At 46.4% G+C, this 22618-nt stretch overlaps 1 long non-coding RNA gene across 1 annotated transcript in view; it reads left to right on the top strand.

Annotated features, from left to right (window-relative positions):
* The window catches only part of LOC138262458 (uncharacterized), a 53747-nt gene that overhangs the window by 3393 nt on the left and 27736 nt on the right, over window positions 1-22618 (top strand). The window contains exon 2 of the long non-coding RNA XR_011199275.1: window positions 18001-18053. This is a non-coding gene — a long non-coding RNA (uncharacterized lncRNA). The remainder of the gene's footprint in view (window positions 1-18000; window positions 18054-22618) is intronic.

Genomic DNA, 22618 nt, shown 5'->3' with positions numbered 1-22618 from the left:
ACACGCTTCTTCAGTTCATCTCGACAAGTTGTGCAGCAGAGTGTGCCAATTCCCTGTGGAAACTGCGGCCCTCGTTAGTTGAAGACATTCATCTGCCTGGGTAGCAATCTCAATGTCTTCTAGAGAGATGGGCAGTGGTTGGGACCATTCGACCACCACTCTCATGTATTCTTCAACATCTTCTGCGTCTGCCTCCTTGTGCCTTGTAGCAGGACGGGCATGCTGCAACAGGTAATTGGCTGGGTTCTGGGCACTAGGTCGATAGACCACTGAGAATCGATATTCTTGTAACTGAAGAATCCATTTTTTTATTCTAGGGAGTGGTTTAGACAATGACCCATTAAATAGAGGTATGAGTGGCTTGTGGTCTGTGTGCACTGTAAACGGCAATCCATACTAGTAGATGTGGAAATGTCGACAGCCCCAGTGGTCAGCGATGGCCTCTTTTTCAATGTGTGAGTATTGCTGCTCTGTCTCCATTAGGGCTTGACTGGCATAGATTACTGGGGCCCATTCGCCATTTGCACCTTTTTGAGAGAGACCTGTCTCCGGACCGGTGGGGCTGCCATCCACTGAGAGCTCTGAGTCTCTTCCCAGGTCGAAGTATAGAAGTGTCATGTATGCTGACAGTGCTTTTTTTGTTACCTGAAAAGCCTTTTCTTGGACCGGTTCCCATTCCCACCCCCATCTTGCGTTGGCTTTGGTGAGTTCCCTCAATGGAGCTGTGAGAGAGTTCAGATTCTGGATGAACCTCCTGCAGTACATAACCATTTCCCAGGAAGTTTCCAACTTCGGAGATGGTGGTGGGGGCAGGTGCCGGATGGATGTCCTTCACTTTCTCCAGATCAGCCATGACACAGTTTTTCGAAAAACAGTACCCTAAAAAGGCAACTTTCCTCTGTAGGAATGCACACTTCTCCCAGTGTAGCATCAAGCCACTGAACATGGCTCTTAGTCACTCCAGATGTTCTTTGATGGTGGGAGCGTGAACCTGGATGTCTCCGCCGCACTTGCCATGCCACAACTGAGCCTTTTGTACCATCATAGCCCAACGTGTGTAGAAAAGGTGGTGATTGTCCTTGATTCCAGGGCTAGCAGCAGTTGGTAATACCCAGCCCAGAGGTCCATCCTGGAAAACCAGTGTGACCTGCTCACTCCGGCCATGATGTTGTCTACTGTAGGTGTTACGTGGCGTTCACGTCAGATGTCCATGTTCAGCACCCGCATATCGACACATATCCTGACCTCGCCAGGTAGCTTAGGTTTCTGGGTGACTACCAGGGTTGAGACCCAGGGTGTTGGTCCATCCACCCGCTAAATTATATCGGCCTGTTCCATCTTCTGTAATTCTTTCTCTACCTTGGGGCATAAGTGAAATGCGGCACGCCGATGTTTCAGGCTCACTGGCTGTATCGATGCGTCGACATGGAGGTGTATAAGTCTCTCTTTCAGACATCCAATACCCACATTTTTACAATAAATAATGTAAACTGTTCCAGCAAGAAGAAGGAAAACACAGGGCAACCCTTCTGTTAGAAGCAAAAGCCCTCACACATCTATTTGGATGCCATGCTTCATCATTGAGCATGCTCCTCGTCAGACCGGCGCTGCAATGTCTGACGGGCTCCCCATGGTGGGGGCTCTTTGACGGAGATCTTTTTCCCAATGTCTCTGTGTCATGGACAGTGCCGACCTACAGGCACAAGATGGATAGGAGAGCAAAGAAAGAGTAAAATTGGTTCAAAACCTAGCAAGTCAACATCAATTTATTAGATCAGAAAAGGGTTAAGGCCAATATTAAAAAACAACAAGAGGAGAGTGCAGGAAGAGATAATGCTCATACACTCTCAATCAAGGAAATAGGAGGGAAAAGGACACTACCTTACACCCTCTAACGATGGGCTGATATGTTTCGGTCTCAAGGGTCCAAAATGATCCAATGACGCTCCATCAGGACCAAAACAAACAAAAACTTCTCCTTTTATAAACACACAGACCTCAATATGTCTCAATATTGTCAGTCTACTGGGCTCTGGTCACTTACTTTAACCAACTGCGCATCATCCTGGTCTAGTCAAAAGGTCGCCCTGTGGAAAGATAATAAACAGTGACGAACATCCGGAATTCAATGTAGGCCGCAAAATGCCATACACACGCAACTGTTGGGTGGCACTCAGTGAGACAAAAGTGATAATGTGCTCAATGGTAGTGTAGAAAAACAACAATATATTGGCTTACCGTCCCAAATTATGAAAACGGCTCCCTAGGAATACACGTGCCAGTAGACAGGTGCAATTACTCTAAAGAATTCAAACATTTAGAATATGGCCTCAACCCTTTTCTGATCTAATAAATTGATGTTGACTTGCTAGGTTTTGAGCCAATTTTACTCTTTCTTTGCTCTCCTATCCATCTTGTGCCTATCGGTCGGCACGGTCCACGGCACAGAGACATTGGGAAAAAGATCTCTGGCAAAGAGCCCCCTCCGTGGGGAGCCCGTGTGAGGGCTTTTGCTTCTAACCTAAGGGTTATCCTGTGTTTTCTTTCTTCTTGCTGGAACAGTGTACCTTATTTATTGTAAAAAGTATTCCCGGGACATTGTACACAGGACCATTAATCTCCCTGTCCTCAATTTTTTAAAGAATATGCAATACCCACAGACAGTTGCGAGAACTCACTAACTAGCTCATCCACGCTTCCCAGGTGGGCACTAAAGGCGAACAACCCCAGGTTGAGCTTCTCTGCCTTCTTGCAGCTCATTTGCAGGTCTGACGCGGTCTTGGTGACATATACCCTGGCATGGGTTGACTGAGATTCGTATGAGATTTCTATTGTGAAGACCCCCACCAGAAGAAGCAGTGTTGCTGTCATCATCATCATCCATGTCTCCTTCGTCATCAGGACTTATGGTGATTTGAGCATTGTTGACTGCTTTTGCCTTGGTGTTCTTCTGTGACTCTGTGGAGCAACATACTTTTGCAGAGTGATTGGGCTTGTTGCAATTGGTGCATCGCTTTCCTTGAGCAGGGCAAGTGCTTGGTGGGGTATGCCCCACCACACGTGTAGCATGTTCTGGCTTTTGTGGCTTGTTTGCTCGGGCCTTTTTCTTCTCTGGTCCAATGGTCATTACATCATTTACCGGCTCTGCCTTTACCTGTCACTTCAACGCTGCCTTCATTTGCGCTGCCCGTACCTTTGACAGTTCTTTCAACCGCTCCATGGTGTGTATATCCACCATGGGCATGCCGGGAACATGTGGAATGTTTTCTCCCAACTTTACAGAGTAGCACCCCTGGATGAACTGGGCACAAATCTTGTCATCTGCTTTGGGGAGCATGCAAGTGCTGGCAAGCTCCTTGAGCCTTGTGTAGAAAGTGTCCACCAATTGCTCCAGAAGTTTTCTGCCCTGACGAAGAAGTAATCACTCATAGTCAGTGTTTGTGAGCAGTTCAAAGTGTGCAGTAGTGGCCCGTTTCAGAGTCTGGTTGGTGAACAGCGGGCCTTCCTCTGTTGCAGACTTGCTATGCTTGTGGATGATGGCACCCCCAAGGTGTAGGAACATGGGGCATCAGCTCTCATTGTCTAGCACCATTGCTACAAAATAGTTCTCCAGTCTCTCCACTCATTCATTCCATCAAGCAGCCTATGCCGAAAGGGGACTGTCTGTTACAAATGGTTCTAGAACCGGGATCAACGCCATCCGGTGGCAGAAGCAGCACCCACGGTCAGGAGAGACATGCATGTGCAGACAGCTGGAGGGGTGGCTGTGAGCCTCTTCTCAGTTGACGGCAAATAAGGCAGGTGTTCGTCGTAAGCATCAGTCTCTGTGCAGATCCCATTTTCCCAGTAATTGTTTTATTGATTTTTCTTCCTTTCCCCTGTTCTCAGGCAGTGCATGTATGAGCAGGCACTCTCCTCTTTGCACACATTTAGTCGTCTTGTGGGTTTACCAGGTTCCAATTGTGTAGTATTTTGTATCTCAATCCAGTACAGTTAATACCCTGATCCTGGGGAATTCATAAAGGTGAGGAAAGCATGTTGTGGCAACCAACAGTACCAGAGCCAAATCTTAGTCCTCGTTGGTGGTGTTTCATTTATTCTCTTTGGTGTTTTGTTTTCTTTAGTTAGATGTTTTCTATTGTGTTCCTTGTTTTTTCAGTGTGACCCAGAAAATGGAGCAGTGCAGTCAGCCTCACCAATAGGTGCTGCCAGGGGTCACAGGCAGCTGGGATCTCACTGTCTGGCTGCCGCCAGGTGTCACAAGCAGCCGGGGTCTCACTGCAGCAAAAGCGACACGTGGCACACCATGAGGTGAGTGTGGCTCCAGGTGAGCTGCTGCGATAGTGCGTTCTAGCGCACGGTTAGCAGAAGGCAGCGGCATGTTGGATCATGGCCTCAGTGTAAGAACGGCGGTATGGGAAGTTGCCACCACCCTCGTCGCCAGTTTGTTGGGTCATCACCTCAGCCCAGTTAGAGGGTGTAGTATTCGGGCTCACAAAAAAATGACACACACACTCAGTTACCGGGATAATCTCCTGAGGCGGGAAACGCCCAGGTTTTATTACTTTCCCCCTTGCATGCCATGGACCGGGCTTTGGCCATTTGCCCCTTTCAGGTTCAGACCCAATCTGGAATGGTCTGTCCCAACATACTAGTGCCCATGCTACTTAAGTGCTGTTATTGGAATGATGAAGTATGGTGCCCCACACATTCGGGCAAAGAACTGGGATTGGGGCCAATATCCTGTTCACTGTGACATGTAGGCAATGTTTTAGGTCGAAACAGACTTTTAGTATACAAGACAATGTTTTTTTAAATGAAATTTGTGAACAGTTTCCCCACAGCACCATGCTTACTTCTCCCATGCTCATGATAGAGGCAATGGGTACAAGGAATATGACCTTTGCTGACAAATGGCTTGGCAGTTTGGGCTGGACTGTTCCAATTTGATACAGCAGAACCTGTGCTTAATCTGAGCTGGTGTTAACTGGGGATTAGCACCTCCACTTAATTTTCAAAATTGGTACCTATGACAGTCCACCATGGCACAGTTTGTCTTTTTATGAGGTTAGCACATCAACAGATAGGTTACCATCTAAATATACGTTCAAAACTATTAATACAAGCATGTCAAAGCCATTCTGACAGCTTTGGGTGGCCTGCAATTGTCCAAATTGTTAGATTTGCAGGAATGTGCTGATTAGTAGTTGTGTTGGTTCTGACATTTGGCAGTGCAGACGGGGGCAGTGGATGGTGCAAGCTGCAGTAGAATCCTGAAAAATACATTGGGCCTTGTCAAACCAAGCGCTGAGCAGAACCAATACCTCTTTGTATATAATTGCTTCCTGTCTGGAGTGCCGCACCACCAAAAAGACAATGGACTTGATGTCGTACAAGCAATTAATAGTGGCTGAGACTTTTAGATGCATTTATTCATCACCTTAGGTTGTGAAACAATTGTAGGAATTTTTCCAGCGGCTCAAAGGCTCTTGATGGAGACCTGTTAGACCAGAGGGTGATTTCACATTGATCCCGGGGTCTGTGTCTTTGAGGATGAATTAGTTTCTACCAGCAACCAGTCTCCTGAGCGCCAGGTATGAAAGTGCAGTAGCCTTCCTGTACTGTTGAAGAGATACCCACTGGCCAGCATGGCTTGGTGGTGTGCTAGAGGAACCGCATCAAAACATGAGACACAACCTTTGAAGTCACAGATTTACTGGCCTTCTGTGTCATAATAAAAGGGCATGCCAATAAAAAGTATAACAGGTGCATTGAGGCATAGTTGTCCTCTAATATAATATGTCTTGTTCCCCTTCAGATTATGACTAACACCCCCCAAAACTAAGCATGCAAATTATCAAAAATGTCTCTGCATACACTGCAGTTGCTGCAAAAATGTGAAATGGAAATAACTATCAATACAATGGCAGGTGACTGTGTACTCATCTCTAGATTCAAACAACTAATTGAGGAAATGTCTTTCTTTCTTACCACCACAGTGGAAATAAGGCCAACTACCAGTAAGTACCTCAGTCTAAACCAAAAAACATGCGTATAGTAATAAGAGTCTTGATCACGTCTTGAGGGTGTAGTAGATTTATTCTTTCCAAATTGTGACATAGCCAAAGAAAACAGCCAACAAGTGTTTCATCATCTAGACTTTTTCAAGGCTGTAAGAGTTATTGTAAGAGAAAAGACGATATAGGTAGTCAGATGTGATGTCTACTATTCATTTATCACGCATGGTGATGTTTCTACTCTTACATACAATGACAAGCGCACATATGAAAAAAATGAAGAACCTTAGTTAGACCAAATCGCCTTCTGTTTTCAGCCTTGTGACACTGCAATAAGAGTTTGACCTGATGTAAACTCCATTCCTCAATGTGTATGTATTCCAAGATATGCAATATACCTGAAACATGTATTAGAATTAACAAGTCATTAGATGTATCATTGAAATAGGTCAGGCTCTAATGTCACGTTTTATCTCACTATGAGACCAGTCTACTATATTGTTTTTATGAATATGGTTTCTCGATGCCTTACGTACTTGACAACCAACAAGAAATGTAAACTGAGCAATCAACATGTACATGTTTTGCAATCCATGTCAGTCAGAACTACACGATCTGGCACACGAGATCAACTGACATTCACAATTGACTGTACTTATTAACTCAACAAGGCTTGCTGTAATAATGTTTTACCTTTATGGTCTCTCCCTGCCTCCTGTAATATATAAACAATAAGTAAGTTACTCCAACAATCAATATGTACACGATTTCAGTTTGAGGAAGTTAGAACCGTATTGTCTGTTACACGTTGTTTCTTTTTACTACTGCCGTTTCCTGCGCACTAGTCCGTTTTCTATTGCCTCGTAAGTCGGGTATCCCTATATTAGTCACATGTGCATGTCAGCGTCTTTTACATTATTACTACACAACTCAGCACCATTACAGAAGGTGAGTCTGCAGGCACTGTAGTAATGCAGGGTTACACAGGTCACCTTGCATGGAATAGTCTTTTAACTCCCAACCTCTAAGCTATGGTAACCTTAGTCGAGTCCTTCTTCTCACGGTTTGGACCTTTTTGTTGATTACGATAAAGATCGATTGTATGCATTTTTCCGGGCTGTCTCAATTTACCGTAAGTAACTTTGCTCCCACTAATAGTTTAAATAATTTCAGCTAATTTCGTGAATACGACTTAATACCCAACAAATGTGAACTGCTCATACGCCATAGCAGAAGGGCACATATATTTTACATTGGACCTGCACATATATAACCGCAACTGATACAAATAGACCTAGTTGGGTTCTTCCTTACATGGTTTTGACCTTTTTTTGATTGCAATAGGGATCACATTTATACTTTTTCAGCCTGTTGTGATTTTGTGTAACTGTTGTGTTCCCTTTAAGTTGCTTGGAGAATAGTTTAAATAATATTTAGTAACATTGTGAATACGATTTAATGCACAACAATGGAACTTATTATACGACATATCAGAAGGGCACATATATTGAACATTGGACCTGTTCATAGATAACCGTAACCGATGCAAAGTCTTCAGTAAACTTAATTTCCATACAGACAATTTCACATTAAAGTTTCCTATGCACTAACTGGTACTGTTTTTCAGAGGCTTATCATGGCCATTTTTCTCTGAATATCTGAACTCTTCCAATATGAGATATTCAGTCCGCAATAGGTAAGGATTTTGTCTACCACTGTGTGCATATGGGGCAACAATTTCTATTCACCATCACTGGCCTGTCACATTCATCAGTTTTTTGGTAGCAAGATCTGCCCACTGTAGTGGGAACGTAAATTAATTGCTTTTTGGTACAAGTCACTCCATATTCAAATTAGCACAATTTCATCCAATTTGAATACAATTCTGCCACTCCTATTAACTATACTCATTGGCATTGCCAGCCTGTCTCCAATAATAAATAATGTCCATTTTGACTTTCAGCAATATAGTATATCTTCTAAGGTTCAAATAAATATTCTACTTGCTTATTCATTCTATCAAATGAGGTGTTTTCTGTTTTACAAGAGACCCTGTCCAGGGCAGATGGACAACACTAAGGCCCTCATTACAACCCTGGCGGTAAATCCCGCTTTCCGCCGTGCTGAAGACCGCCAACATACAGTTGCAGCAGTGGAATTTCGCTACAGATATTACGACCCACATCTCGGAATCCACCACAATACAGACACCCACACAAGTCCACCACACCAAAGGTCAGTGATAAACTAGCAAAACCAAAATCTACACTGTCACTCCAACAAGAATACGCCCACACTATCACGACCCACGAATCAACGAAGCGGTCATTCAACCGCAGTAATCCATTGGTGGTACACACAACCACGCTCAAAATATACACACATTTACAAAACACAACCACATTGGACAATTCAAAATACACACACCTGACACACATACACACACCACACCCACAACACTATAAAACACCCACCCACATTATCCACAAACCCTTACAAAGATCAATTTTGGAAGAAGCCCAGAGAGAGAGATTAGCAAACACAACACCAGCATCCACAGGCACACAACACCATCACTCATACAACATCCACGCACCTCAAACAACACACACCAACGCATCCCCCACACATCACAACAGACAGCACCTCACACATCACCTACACCACATCATGGCACCTCAAAGACACCCCAGGTTTTCTGAGGAGGAGCTCAGGGTCATGGTGGAGGAAAACACCCATTGTCGACAAGTCCACCAGGGGTCTGTACACCGGAGGATGCCGCCATCTCATCACCTGCCCCAGCGGATGTGCCCTATGGAGGAGAACGGTGAGCAGAGGATCATACAACACATAGATTTCAAAAGGATGTTTAGCACAAACGTTACATTTTCTCTATGTGCCTTTGTCTGTCCGTATTCCTGGCCTAAATAGGTGTGACGCAGTTATTTGGCCTGCCATGTGGCCCCCTGAAATGGCGGCTGCCTGACCTGTAAGGTGGGACAAGGGGAAATGAGGTAACTGCGCAGGCGTTTTACACCGTCGCGGTAGACAGTCGAAGACTGTGGCGCAAAACAGCATTGGTTATCATTGGGCCCTCTCGGTTCCAGGAGCCAATGACGATGTACGCCGGCAGTGACGGTACACACCGCTGCGGACGTGACCACCATTTTCTATCTGTTGACTCACTTGATACCTGACCTTCAACAGGAGAGGACCTACACTGCAAGTGCTCTTGTGACCTGTGTCTGGAAGCGACAATGGCTACAGTGTCTGGGGAAAGGGCCCCTGCCTTCACTTCAGAGGATTTGGACAGATTAGTGGATGGGGTCCTCCCCCAGTACACGCAACTGTACGGTCCTCAAGACAGACAGGTGAGTAAACTGTGTGCATGGTGATGGCACATGATTGTATGGAGTGTCGTGTTTGGAAGAGACAGGGAGGGGACAGGCCAGCATGTGAGGATGGTGTGTGTATGTATTTCTGGGCCAGGGTGGGAGGTTTGTGTCCAATGTGTGAGAAGAAATGTACTTGGGAGTAACATCCATTTTTACTTCACTTTTCCTCTAGGTCAGCGCCCACCAGAAGAAGGGTATTTGGCGTGCCATCGCCAAGGAAGTGCGGACCCTGGGGGTCTACCATAGACGGAGCACCCACTGCCAGAAAAGATGGGAGGACCTGCACCGCTGGACCAAGAAGACGGTGGAGGCCCAGCTGGGGATTGTCTCCCAATGTGGAAGGGATGCCTGTCGCACCATGACCCCCCTGATGTTCCGGATACTGGCGGTGGCATATCCTGAGTTGGATGGGCGCTTGAGGGCATCACAGCAGCCACAAGGGGGTGAGTATACTCTCATTCAGCTGACTTTGCGCGCTTTACGAGGTGTCTGAGTGGGGGAGGTGGGCTGTGGGTTCCCCTAGGCCAGGGCAGACGCACAAAGGTAGATCCATTGATTTGCAGCATCATTCCCAGTCCAACCCCAAAGGTGGTATTTGCCCTCTACACCTAGTCAGGCTCCTAGGGCTTCCAGCTGTGCATAAAATGGTTCTCGACAGAGTCCCCTATGGGCATGTGCTTTTCCCCTGCCTGTCAGTGCATGGCTTAGTGCATGGGGCTTCTCCCTGTGTGTTGTGTCCGCCAACGGTAGTGGTGTTGCAGGCATTGACCATGTGTCTCTTTTGTCTTTCCCCCCCTTTTTGTTTTATTACCCTGTCCTTGTGTGCATTAGCATCATCTGGCGGAGGAGCAGTGGCACCAGAGCAGGAGGGAGCTGCATCCCACATGGCCCTGGAGGGTGAAGTAACGGAGTCCGAAGGCACCAGTGGGACGGAGGGCGAGGGGAGCTCCACGACGGGGACAGGAGCACATACCATCAATAGCGACTCCTCCTCTGATGGGAGCTCTGTTGCGATTGCAGACACCTCTGTGCCCACCGCGTCAACAGGTACAGCCGCCACCCCCCTACCAGCACCGCCCTCCCAGCAGCCCCTCATTGAGTTTCCTGTGCCCGCTCACCCAGGAGCATGGGCATCTCCTTTGCCCCAGGCACCTTAGCCCCTGCCCCAGTCAGCCATGCTGCCCTCAGTGAGGAGGCTATTTACCTCCTGAGATCCCTCACTGTTGGGCAACCAACCATTTTGAATGTCATCCAGGGTGTCGAGAGGCATTTGCAACAAACAAATGTATACCTGGAGGGTATTCATTCTGGCGTGGCGGCCCAACAGAGAGCATTTCAGGCTCTGGCCTCAGCAATGATGGCAGCCATTGTCCCTGTGTCCAGCCTCCCCCCTCCAACTTCCTCTAACCAGACCCAATCCCCTGTACTTCAGCCTATCCCAAGCACACCATCAGACCAGCATGCACACACATCAACACACAAGAGTGAACATGGCAAACATAAGCACCACACATCCCACAGGCACTCACACAAGCACCATCCCCATGCAGACACACCAACATCCACTGTCTCCACTGTGTCCCACTCCTCCATGTCCTCCTCCTCCCTCCCTATCTCGTCTCCACTCACACCTGCATGCACTACATCTTCATCCACTACCTCCATCACCAGCACGCCCATCACCACACACCGCTCATGTGCACTCACCACCCCCACTACCATTCACACATCCCCTGTATCCTCTCCCAGTGTGTCTGTGAGCCCTCCTCCCAAAGTTCACAAGCACGGGCACACACCCACCCAACAACCATCCACCTCACAACAGCCTCTGGCCCATGCACTTTCACCCAAATTCAGCAGACATACACCTCCTACAACCACTACCTCTTCCTCCACTCCCAAACCCCTTCCATCTTCCCGTCCCAGTGTGTCTAAGAAACTCTTCCTCGCAAACTTGGACCTCTTCCCTACACCTCCCCCATCCCCTGTCCTTCCCCTAGGGCCAGATAGTCTAGGTCCCAGCCCAGCACCTCAGCCACCAAATCCTCCAGCACCGTGGTCTCAGCAAGTCCGGTCACATAGCGGGCGGCACCCATAAGGGCTGCCCGTGTGCCATCTAGTGAGGCCAAGGAGCAGGCCATTCCACCACCTGCCAAGGTGAAGAAGGTGCCCACATGCCAGAGGGAGAAGCCGCACCTACCTGTCGAAGTAAGCCTCAGCAAGGCCTACTAGTGCAAGGGGTTCGCCCTTCTCTGCACTAAGTCCTCAGACCATATAGGAAGAAGTTGGCACAGAAACTGAAATAAAAGACAAAGTTTATTAAACCTCATGAGGTGGTACTACAGTTCAAACAGCACCCTTCGGTAATGTTTGAAGTAGCACACTGAACTAAGAGAGCATGGTCCTTTTATACCCACGCAGGGGCTAAAAGAAGGTGGTACAATTATAGAAGAAAGACTTACATACATATAAGGTCATATGGAAATGCACAGTCGACAGGTAGGAGGGGCTAACAGTTCTCAAGGACTAGTTGACACATTACTGTCTGTTACTGATTACTAACAGCTGCAGATCTTACTGGGCATGTGCAAAAGTGGGAGATGCTAAATATAACTTGTCACTAGACAGATTTTCAAGAGTAGTTAACAGAAAGGTAGGACAGAGCACATGGTGAGCACATGGCAGAGAAAATGGCTGCCATGAATACAAAATGGATTCCGCGAAATGTTCACAATAGTTGCTAAATACAGGATGTCTTCTGCTAATGCTTAATCTAATCGCTACTGACTTACAACATACCAGCAAGCAAGGGCTCCTCCAAGCCAAAAGGGGACAGTGGCAAGTCACCAGCAGCGACGTCAAAGGTGGCGAAGGGACACAAGCCGGAGAGCAGGTCAGGACAGGGCATGGAGGCTCTGGCTGAGGGACCAGAGTCACCCCTTCTGTCAACCACAACATCAACATGTACGGCTGTGGACACCGCCACCTGCATATTTGCTGCCTCAGCAACAGTCCCCAGCATCATCCCCAGACGTCAGACGTCCGAGGCTGCAGGAGACGTCCTGCTGTGTCCCTCAACAGGTGCAGACACATGCACCACTGCCAGCACTTCCACTACAGACACCGCCGCAAGCACCACCACCAGCCCCGCGACGTGCTCAGACAGTGCCACCACAGCTGACATGCCAATCATGGAGTCGTTCTTGGCCCTGCCCAGCGTACATGATGCATGACTCCCAGCACTGTTTGCACCTGCAGGTGGCAGGCCAAGTCGCAGCAGGGTGGAGTGTGTCTCTGCCTCCATGGAGTATCATGCTACCTGTTCCCAGGCAATCTAGTGGCACACACACCCAGGTGAGGGAATGGAACCTGCCACACTGCATGTGAAGCACTCGGGGCACAAAGCCCCCTCCAGAACCAGTGGAGAAAGGCATCCACTACCTCAGTCCTTGGCAGGATGAAGCACTCGGGGCACAAAGCCCCCTCCAGAACCAGTGGAGAAAGGCACCCACTACCTCAGTCCTTGGCAGGATGAAGCACTCTGGGCACAAAGCCCCCTCCAGAACCAGTGGAGAAAGGCATCCACTACCTCAGTCCTTGGCAGGATGAAGCACTCTGGGCACAAATCCCCCTCCAGAACCAGTGGAGATTCACATCCACTACATCAGTCCTTGGCAGGATGAAGCACTCTGGGCACAAAGCCCCCTCCAGAACCAGTGGAGAAAGGCATCCACTTGTGAGACTGTGGCTTAACACTCCCAGGATAAAGCAGTGGGCAACCCACCCACTGGAGAGACTTGAGAGACTGTGGCTTTGCACTCCCCAGGATAAAGCAGTGGGCAACCCACCCACTGGAGAGACTTGAGAGACTGTGGCTTTGCACTCCCAGGACCAATCAGTGGACATGGAGCCCCCTCGTGGAGCAGTGGCATTGTCCGTTCATCCGGCTGAGGTGCCCCCATCCCCCTCCCCCTGAGGTGCCTGTTTATTTTCCATCTGATGCCCCTGCAGTGTTCTCTCCGTTTCGAGTCAGGTATCTTGTGTGGGCTTCGCCAATGCATTTTGGGACTCTGGTCCATGGACAATGATTTCATTAATATCCGCACTTGTATAGTTGGTGTACATATTTGTATATACTGATATTTGAATTTGGCCTATCTGATATTTCAATGATTAAACTCGTTACCATCATTTCATTTTGTCCTTGCGTTCTTCCAGGGGGTGACGGGGTGTATATGTCATGTTGCAGCATGTATTTGTGTGTATGGTGTTGTGTGTGAGGGTGGGTGTGGGGGTGTTGCGTGTTGTGTGTGTGTGTCTCTCTCTTTTCCCTCCCCCTCCCCTGTGTGCTAGGTGCAGTACTCACCATGGTCATCGCCGGCGTCTTAGCTGCTCCTGATACAAGAGGAGGTAGACCAGCATCGGCAGGACCTGTAGTTCGGGCTCCATGGCGTCCTGGTTGTTCGTAAAGTGTAGAGAGGTAAGTGGATTCCGTTCCAAGCCCTGTTTCCGCCGTGCTTTTGATGGCATTGGTACCGCCCCGGAAAAGTTGGCGGATATGCGTGTTGTAATACAGTGGGCGGAACCTTGTGTTCTGCCTGTCTGTTGCCGGTGACCGCCGCAGTGTTTGTTTCTACCGCCGTAGCGGTCAAAGTGTTAAAGTGTCTGTCTATGTTGGCGGTTTCCGCCATGGTCGTGATTCCATTTTTTTCCCCGCCGGCCGGTAGGTGGTATTACCGCTGCTTTAACACCGACCGCCAGGATTCTAATGAGGGCCTAAATGTTTTTCTTCCCTTCTCCTCTTAAGTGTCAAATTTTATTACAAAATATTCTCAATTAAATTGGACTTCATTGTCAATAGCACAAGGTATGTCTTCTTCTCTGCATGACTTACCTAGTCACCATGAACATCTTTTCTTGTTGTCACGTTGGCCTATTTTTGGATACTAATGGAAACATCACTGTCATAGACTGTCCTGACAATGCATGACAATCTGTAATTCACTAAGATTGGGATGCCACGTATGGGTACAAATATACACAACTTAATGGCTCTTATACATTCCTTTCTTCTTTGATCCCAACTCTCGGTTTTCGTCCTCCTCACCTATGGCATGAGTGTTTCTCTGCCCAAACACTATCAACACACTTGTATCTACACATTTTCCTTTTGCGGGCACCTAAAATGTTTTTGTTTCCTAACTACTAGTGAAGCATGTGCGAAGAAAAGCTTACTAGACAAAAATCCCTGTAGGTGCCATTGCTGCATTTGTGCAGCTTTGAAGGTTATGAGTGACGCAACACAGTAGCCTAAGCATGTTTTTAATATTCTCTATTTTGGACCTGGCCCTTTTTACAGGGTCATCCCCAATTGTTTTGCCTTCCTCCTTCTATTTTTTCTGACCTTTTTTGTTTATGGTGGGACTCTGCCGATCAGTGCTAAAAAGCACGTGCTCTCCCTTCTAAATCTGGTATAATTGGCTTACAACTGATTGGCAGCAGAGCCTGGGTGCACAGTCTACTGCCACAGGGACCTGGCATCCAAATTTACTTGACAGGCCTGGAACTCCTCTTTTACTACATATAGGTCACCCCTAAGGTAGTCCCTAACTAGCCCTATGGGCAGGGTGCTGTGTATGTAAAAGGTAGGACATATATTCTTAATGTACTACATGTCCTAGTAGTGACAAACAGCCCATGTAGTTTCCCACTACTGTGAGCGCTGCCCCTCTTATATGGATTTCATTGGAAATGCCCTAACGTATTTCTAAGTAGTATTGTCTGATCTATGAGGGAGTGGCGTAGACATGTTTTAAATGGTTGGAATAGTAGTGAGAAATGCTGCTTACTGGTGTAGGTGGATTTTTTTTTACCATTACAGAAATGACACTTTTAGAAAGTGAGGATTTCACTGTGCTTATGACTAGTGTTTTGCAGCTTGCCTCCAATCTACGTCTCGGGCAGAGTGACAGCAGGGCTTTGTTCATACTTTTCAGGCAGCTTTTACATAGGGAGGGTGGAGGTGTCACAAGAGTGCATCTGCCTATTGAGTGGTCTTCCTGGGCTGAGAGAGGTAGATGTGGGTCACACCTGCATCTGCAAAGGCTGTGCCTTGGCCTCACACAAAGGGTTTGGTTACTCCCTACTGATGTCTGGAGCCAGTGCTGGAGGAGAAGGAGACATCCCTGGAACCGGTTAGTGCTGGTTGGAACCCCTTCTCCCCCTTTTGTGGAGACTGCGCAAAATGAGGCTGTCCCCCCTCATTTTTAGACATTGATGTATACTGTATGAACTGGGAACCAGATGCTGCTGGAGGGTGACTTTGTCGCTGCAAGAAACCACCACTGGATTGACGTGTGAGGTGCTGACCTTGGGTCTGCTAAACCCCGGAGGGACTGCCACTTATTTTGCAAGGACCCTGGTCCTGGTGGGCTGGCCTGTTGCTTACCCTCTGCCCTGTGTTCCCCCAGTGATCTCCAAGGGCCCCCTTTCCTCTGGATCCGTGTCTCTCCAACATGTGAAGACTGCATCCGTGTCTCTCAGGTGCATGAAGGGTGCTTTATCTAATCCCATCCAGTGCACGAAGAATGCTGGGTTGTTGATCTGTCCTAGCACATGAATGGCCCTTGATTTGCTTTAGTCCAAAAACAGCGCTTGAAAAGCACTTTGTTTGGGCCTGCTCCAGTGTGAGTGAAGTGCGCTCGACCTGTTTGGGACTGAGGTGCACCCTCCCCCCCCCTTCGAGAGGAGCCCTTTCTCGTCACATGGATGAGCGCGCTCCCTGTAGTGCCCTTGAGGCACAAGCGGGTGCTTACTGGGTGGGATTCACCACTGCGACCTGGGCCAAGCCAGCCAAGTAGCTGACCTCGCTACCAAGGACACCGGGAGGTTTCCTGGGGCCAGACCTCATCCAGGGACAGGAGGTGGCCCTTGGGTAAAGACTGCAGGTCTTCCTGCTAATGAGGAAGATGTGGGGACCCTCCTCCTTCGTCTCTACTTCTCGGATCCCTAATAGCTGCACTACATACTTGCGGGCAGCCACCCTGCCTTTACCTGCACATGGGGAGATCAGGAGCGGTCTCCCCCACAATGAAGTAGGTGCGTGGCCACCCCACACCATCCATATTTCCTTAGACATACCTTTGGCCCACTTTTCAGGATGGCTTGCAGGACGGGAAGGGAATCCTCGATGGAGGTCGCAGCTGAGCCTTGTCTTTACTGTAATTATGGTGATAGGAGCACTAGAGTTCCTATGCTGGGTGTGTGCATTATTGTACGCACCATGTAACTTCTAATAGTAGTGTCAAACGCGCTATAACCTCTATGGGGAAAGTGCTGAGAGGAGCACTGGACGTCTTATATTCCGCTGGCATGTTGTATGCCCTCTTACTTCTTGTAGGCTGTGCGTCCTGACCTAGAATAATTTGTTATGCCCTTTGGCGGTGTTGTACTAAGGAGCATTTCAGGGGCTACAGCACATGCATTGGGAGGGAGGGTTTTATGATGACGTACACAGGGAGGGAACTATTTATGATGTGCACATTGCTCTTTATTTGCGTTCATGAAGACGTCTTAGCATCTCTGATAATGTGTTTATTACACCATGTGCCTTGTTGGTAACAATGACAGATGATCTGTGTCAGAGAAAGTATTGTTCTATGACATATGCCATAGGGCGATGTTTCTTTTTTATGGGCTCTCCAGAGAATGTTTCATTTTATGTGCATTCATGCAGATGTCTTGGCATCTCTGATATCATGTTTATTCTGACGTGCGTTTTTGGTGATAATGGCAACCTGACTTATGTTGCAGAATACCAGTACCCTATATGTTTACCTGACTAGTGCTAGCTTCCACAGAGTACTAGTAACCTGGGTGATGTTCTGACAACTGCTTGATACATTATGTGATTAGTCTAATGATGTTTTATATAATACAGTTTATTTTTTAACTTGTTGTAGCGTTTCCTTTGTGGTGTATTTATTGTGTCACGTGTGTTGTGTGTGTTGCGCAAACGCTTTACACATTGCCTCTGGGATAAGCCTGGCTGCTTGTGCTAAGCTACCAAGTGGGTGAGCAGGGGTTATCTTGGGTGTGTAACTCTCTCACCCTGACTAGAGTGGTGGGTTCTGCCTGCCATAGGTGTATACTCTAGCCAACCAGACACCTCATTTCTAACACTCTCTACATATGTTTTTATTATTTTGGTATTTTAATGGATAGTGCCAAACTTTTACCCTGTTTACACAGTGTTCATTGTATTTCTTTTTGTATGACTTTTAGTCGAATCAGTAAAAAACGTTGTACTGATTGACACACAGACATACACCCTTGGGTACTTTACAGAGTGGATGCACAGTACTCCAACTAAAAGTAAGCAAATAATACATCTGTCATGAAATAAACATCTAGAAGCACAGTGCCTTAATGTTTCTATTTTGTCATGATTTATGCTTTGTTTAGATGTTGGTGATTTATTTATTCCAGGGTGAATGCTGACTAAAATTAAATCACGGCGAACATTTACTAATTATCTAAGTAATTTCTGTCTAAACAAATGTCACAATAACCTTATGCTCTATTTTAAGGGGGAAGATGAAGCTTATCCTGTCTCTCCTGCTAATGACTTGGCTAAAAGGAGGTACTGTGAACACTGGAATAAACATTAGTGTTTCTTAATTTTTGCTATATTATTATCCATTGAAGTCAAACTATTGATACATTATGTTTCACTTCTGTTTATCTTGAAACATGTTTCTTTCAAAAAATATTATTTATCACTTCAGAGAGCCATTAAATATATTTGTGCATAAGATTCTTTAGAGCTTTTCTACAGAAGAAACCATTAGCGTTACAACATGTACATTTTCTGACCCGTCTTTGACATTATTTTCTGTTCCCTTCTCAGTAGGCAGTGTACCATCTCTCTGTTCCCTCCTTAGTAGGCAGTGTTTCATCTCTCTGTTCCCTCCTTAGTAGGCAGTGTATCATCTCTAAGTTCCCTTCTTAGTAGGCAGTGTACCATCTCTCTGTTCCCTCCTTAGTAGGCAGTGAATCATCTCTCTGTTCCCTTCTCACTAGGCATTGTAACATCTCTCTTGTTCCCTCCTTAGTAGGCAGTGTATCATCTCTCTGTTCCCTCCTTAGTAGGCAGTGTATCATCTCTCTAGTCCCTTCTTAGTAGGCAGTGTACCATCCCTCTTTTCCCTCCTTAGTAGGCAGTGTATGATCTCTCTGTTCCCTTCTCAGCAGGCAGTGTACCATCTCTCTGTTCCCTCCTTGGGAGGCAGTGTATCATCTCTCTGTTCCCTTCTCAGCAGGTAGTGTATCATCCTGTGATAGATGTCTCTAGCTATAGTGAGGAAAGACGATGGTTAAAGGCTATATACCCTGTAGATTCACAGCACCCTACACTCCATGTCAAGCAGCCCTGACCAGTAGGAACAAGTTGTGGCCGTCAGCCATATCTGATTCCTAGTACAAGCAATGCAGTCCAAGCCGAGCATGGCCAGTGGTCATGCTCTGATACCTTGCATGCCCTTTAGATAGATGGTGGTCTTTGGCAATGTTGTGTGTCTTTGAAACCTTCCCCCGGTGCCTTTGGCTACTGTCTTGCATATCCCTGCTGGGCACACGCCATGTTCATTGGCTGCACTTTCGCTTGCTACTCCTTCCCCTGCTCCCCACTGCACCCCAGCCTGTCCATGTTCTACCCCAGTTCCTTTTCATTTTTCTTTTTTCTGTCCCAGGGGCTATTTCATCTATCTGCAGGCTAACTGGAAGCAGAACCGGCAACTTGAATGTGCCACCCATTTTGTCTGATTCTGTTTGCAACTTTGTGAAAGCTGAGTTAAGATTATGCAGTTTTGCAGGTGATAGCACGTTATCACCCTTGTATGGTGTGCGCTGGTCGCCCACGTGTTCGGTATGTACTAGTTAGCCCCAAAAATATATTTTAGTGCAATGTCCAAAAACTAGCCTGAGTTCACAGACATTTTCAAAATGGCAAGGTGCCATAATGTCCAGCTTTGTGCAGCCAATTAAATTAGAAGTATGTAGTACACAGACAGGTAGAATCTTTGAGGATTTACCTACTCAGATACCTATTTACCACTTTTCAGCTAATATTTGAGTAACCACCCAAAACATATACACATATTAGAAAAGCCATGAAGAACTCATTGGCCTCTTAAAACAAGCATTTGCAATGCAATGGGTCTCTTGTTTGCTGGAGTTAGAGTTATTGGCATTGTAAACTCCAGACCGGACTTTTCTTGCCACATAAATTGAAAATGAAAAGTAAAACAGTTTTACATAACTAACCAGACTTTTCTTGCCACATAAAATGAAAAGTAAAAGTTTCACATAAGCGAGCCCATGGTCGCTATCAGCGCAAAGCAGACACACAAAAGGGAACATAAGTTCGCTTGCAGTGAAACGTATGGGCAAAAGTGCAATTATCCATCTAACCAGCAAAAGTGCAAGTATCTATGTAACCAGCAAAAGTGCAAATATCCATGTAACAGGGTCGATGTCATGCAAAGCGCTCGACTACTGCCCAATGAGTTCGCGCTGCAAAACAAAGAGAAAAAGTAGTCCAGAAACCATACGGAAAACATAGAGACTTGTATGTTTTCAGTAGTTGGTCGGTGTGCTGGGGGAAGGTTAAACACCGGAAAAGGCATGATGTATGCATGCCTTTCACTAATGGAAGCAAGTGAATTTTAAAAGGCTAGCCCAAGAACCAACCAAACTGATAGGAGTGACACGGGTGTGGCTACAAGCCCAAAGAGAGATTGCAGCAGGGACGGAGCGCTTTGCGCTTGATCCTAAAAAGCAGTGATAGAAAAATCAGTCGTGATTCAGTGAGACACAGCTGTGAAGCTTGTGATTTTACTGATCGCTCGTTATTGTACAACAACAAAAACATAAAACGTGAGATTATGCATTGCGACTATTTTGGAATTATTAATAACGAACACATATACACATTACCTTCATTCTTCTATGTAAATGAGCCAATAGGGCATGGTGCTTGTGACTCCACCATGAAACTAGTCGATGTCATCGATAATGGATTTAAACTATACCTTTCTTATTAACTCCAACTGCCCAACATGTACCATTGTGAACATGCATTTAGAGAGTTGTTACACCTTGTCTAAACCTAAATGAAGGCCATTGTGTTTTAGATGTCCTTGTTGGAAATGCTATTCAAAGAGAGGGTGTTTTAGATCTTTGTTGAATGTGTCATGAGAGGCAGTTTTCTGGAGTCCGAGGGAGTTTCACGCGTTCAGAGCACCACCTGAGAAAATCTGTGGCATGGTCTCCTGTATTTTATATCTGTGAGATTGTAGCTTCAAGGAAGCAGAGCTCCAGAAAAACTGCTATTTCTGTGCTACGTGAAGGGGCAGCAGTCTGTATTACATTTTACATCAAGCATCTTTCGGTAACCACTGGAGCCTTATAGGGAAAATAGTGATATGCTCGAAATTTTGACTCCCAGCTACGTGGCATGCTATAATAGCATCTAAAACAGCTTTCAGAGCTGCGATGTGCGACTTCAGAATCAAAGTGAGAAGGAAGATTCTATAGTTAGCCTTGATAGTACTAGTGACTCAACTAGTACCTAGAGGGCTTATTCCTGGATATAGCGCTTCACATCTAGTCGAAGCACTGTATGGAAAAGTACACTTAGGCATGTGTTTTATGCAAGTGTGAAGGTCGAGTCTCTTGTCGAGGATGGAATATAAGAATGTTCTACATACAATCCAGGAAATGTGACAAATAATAGGTTACGAGGCACTCCATGTTGCTTTCTGTTATCTGTGTGCTTCTCTCCACCTCTCCATGTTATGCTTACACTTACGTACCTCTGCTGTTGCTTTCACGTTCATGTGCTTCTCTCCTGCTTGCTACACATTGCTCTCTTGTCCGTTGCTTCTCCTCTCAACCCGTCCCCCACCTTCCCTGTTGTTTCCCCCACCTGCACCTTCCTCTCTTCTGCAACCCCGTACTGCCCTGTTGCCTGTTAGCCCATGTTTCTCCCTCACCCACTCCACATTTCTTTTTTGCCCATTGCTTCCTCCCACTCCCCTGTGTCCTCCATGCTGATCCTGCCCGTGCTGCTTCAATTCCGTAAAAACAAAAAACACTATTGTGTGTTTTTTCTTCTTAGTTATCAAACCAAATCTCTAATTGGTAACTAAACAGAACTAGAAAATGGTGCCAGTGCTTTTTTTAGGGTCTGCCCCTGTTTTTATCTCTCTTGGGGCTTTTAACCACGCCCATGTCATGCCGATTCGTTTGGTTGGTTCGTGGGCTTGCCTTTTAAAATTTGCTTGATTCCATTAGTGAACAGCATGCATACTTCATGCCTCTTCCGGTGTTTAGCCCGCCTCGAGCGCACCAGCCAGCTACTGAAAACATAGGAGGCTCTGTGTTTTCCATATGGTTTCTGCACTATTTTTCCTCTTTATTTCGTAGGTAGCGCAACCTCGCTGGGCAGTAATAGAGTGCTTCGCATGACATCGACCCTGTTACATGGATATTTGCACTTTTGGCGGTTACATGGATAATTGTACTTTTGTGGTTACATGGATAATTGCACTTTTGCCGATAAATTTCACTGCAAGCGGACTTCTGTTCCATATAAACAAAAAATGTTTTAGCATTATTCACATGCAAATGCAATGACCATGTCAGACTGAGGACCCAGCACTAAGGGTTGCATGTCACCACCTAAAATACAACGGAGTCCACATACTGCTACATAGAATCTACTACATTAAAATGAGCCCCTCTGAGATTACCACTTCAGGGATTATCACTCCTGAGGTTACCAATACTGTGATTACTACCTCTGATTACTACCTCTGAGATTACCACTGCAGGGATTACCACTACTGAGGTTACCACTACTGTGATTACTACCGCTGAGATTACCAGTGCAGGAATTACCTCTGCTGAGATTACCGCCTTTGAAATTGCCACTGCAGTGATTACCACTGCTGAAACTATCACTTCTGTGATTACTATCTCTGAGATTACCACTGCAGGGATTACCACTGCTGAATTATCACTATTGTGATTACTACCTCTGAGAGTACCACTGCAGGGATTACCACTGCTGAGATTACAACTACTGTGATTACTAACTCTGAGATTACCACTGCTGATATTACCACTACTGTAATTACTGCCTTT

This window comes from Pleurodeles waltl, chromosome 1_1 (genome assembly GCF_031143425.1).
Source record: "Pleurodeles waltl isolate 20211129_DDA chromosome 1_1, aPleWal1.hap1.20221129, whole genome shotgun sequence".
NCBI classification, from domain to species: domain Eukaryota; kingdom Metazoa; phylum Chordata; class Amphibia; order Caudata; family Salamandridae; genus Pleurodeles; species Pleurodeles waltl.
This window is presented reverse-complemented; position numbering and strand designations above follow the sequence as displayed.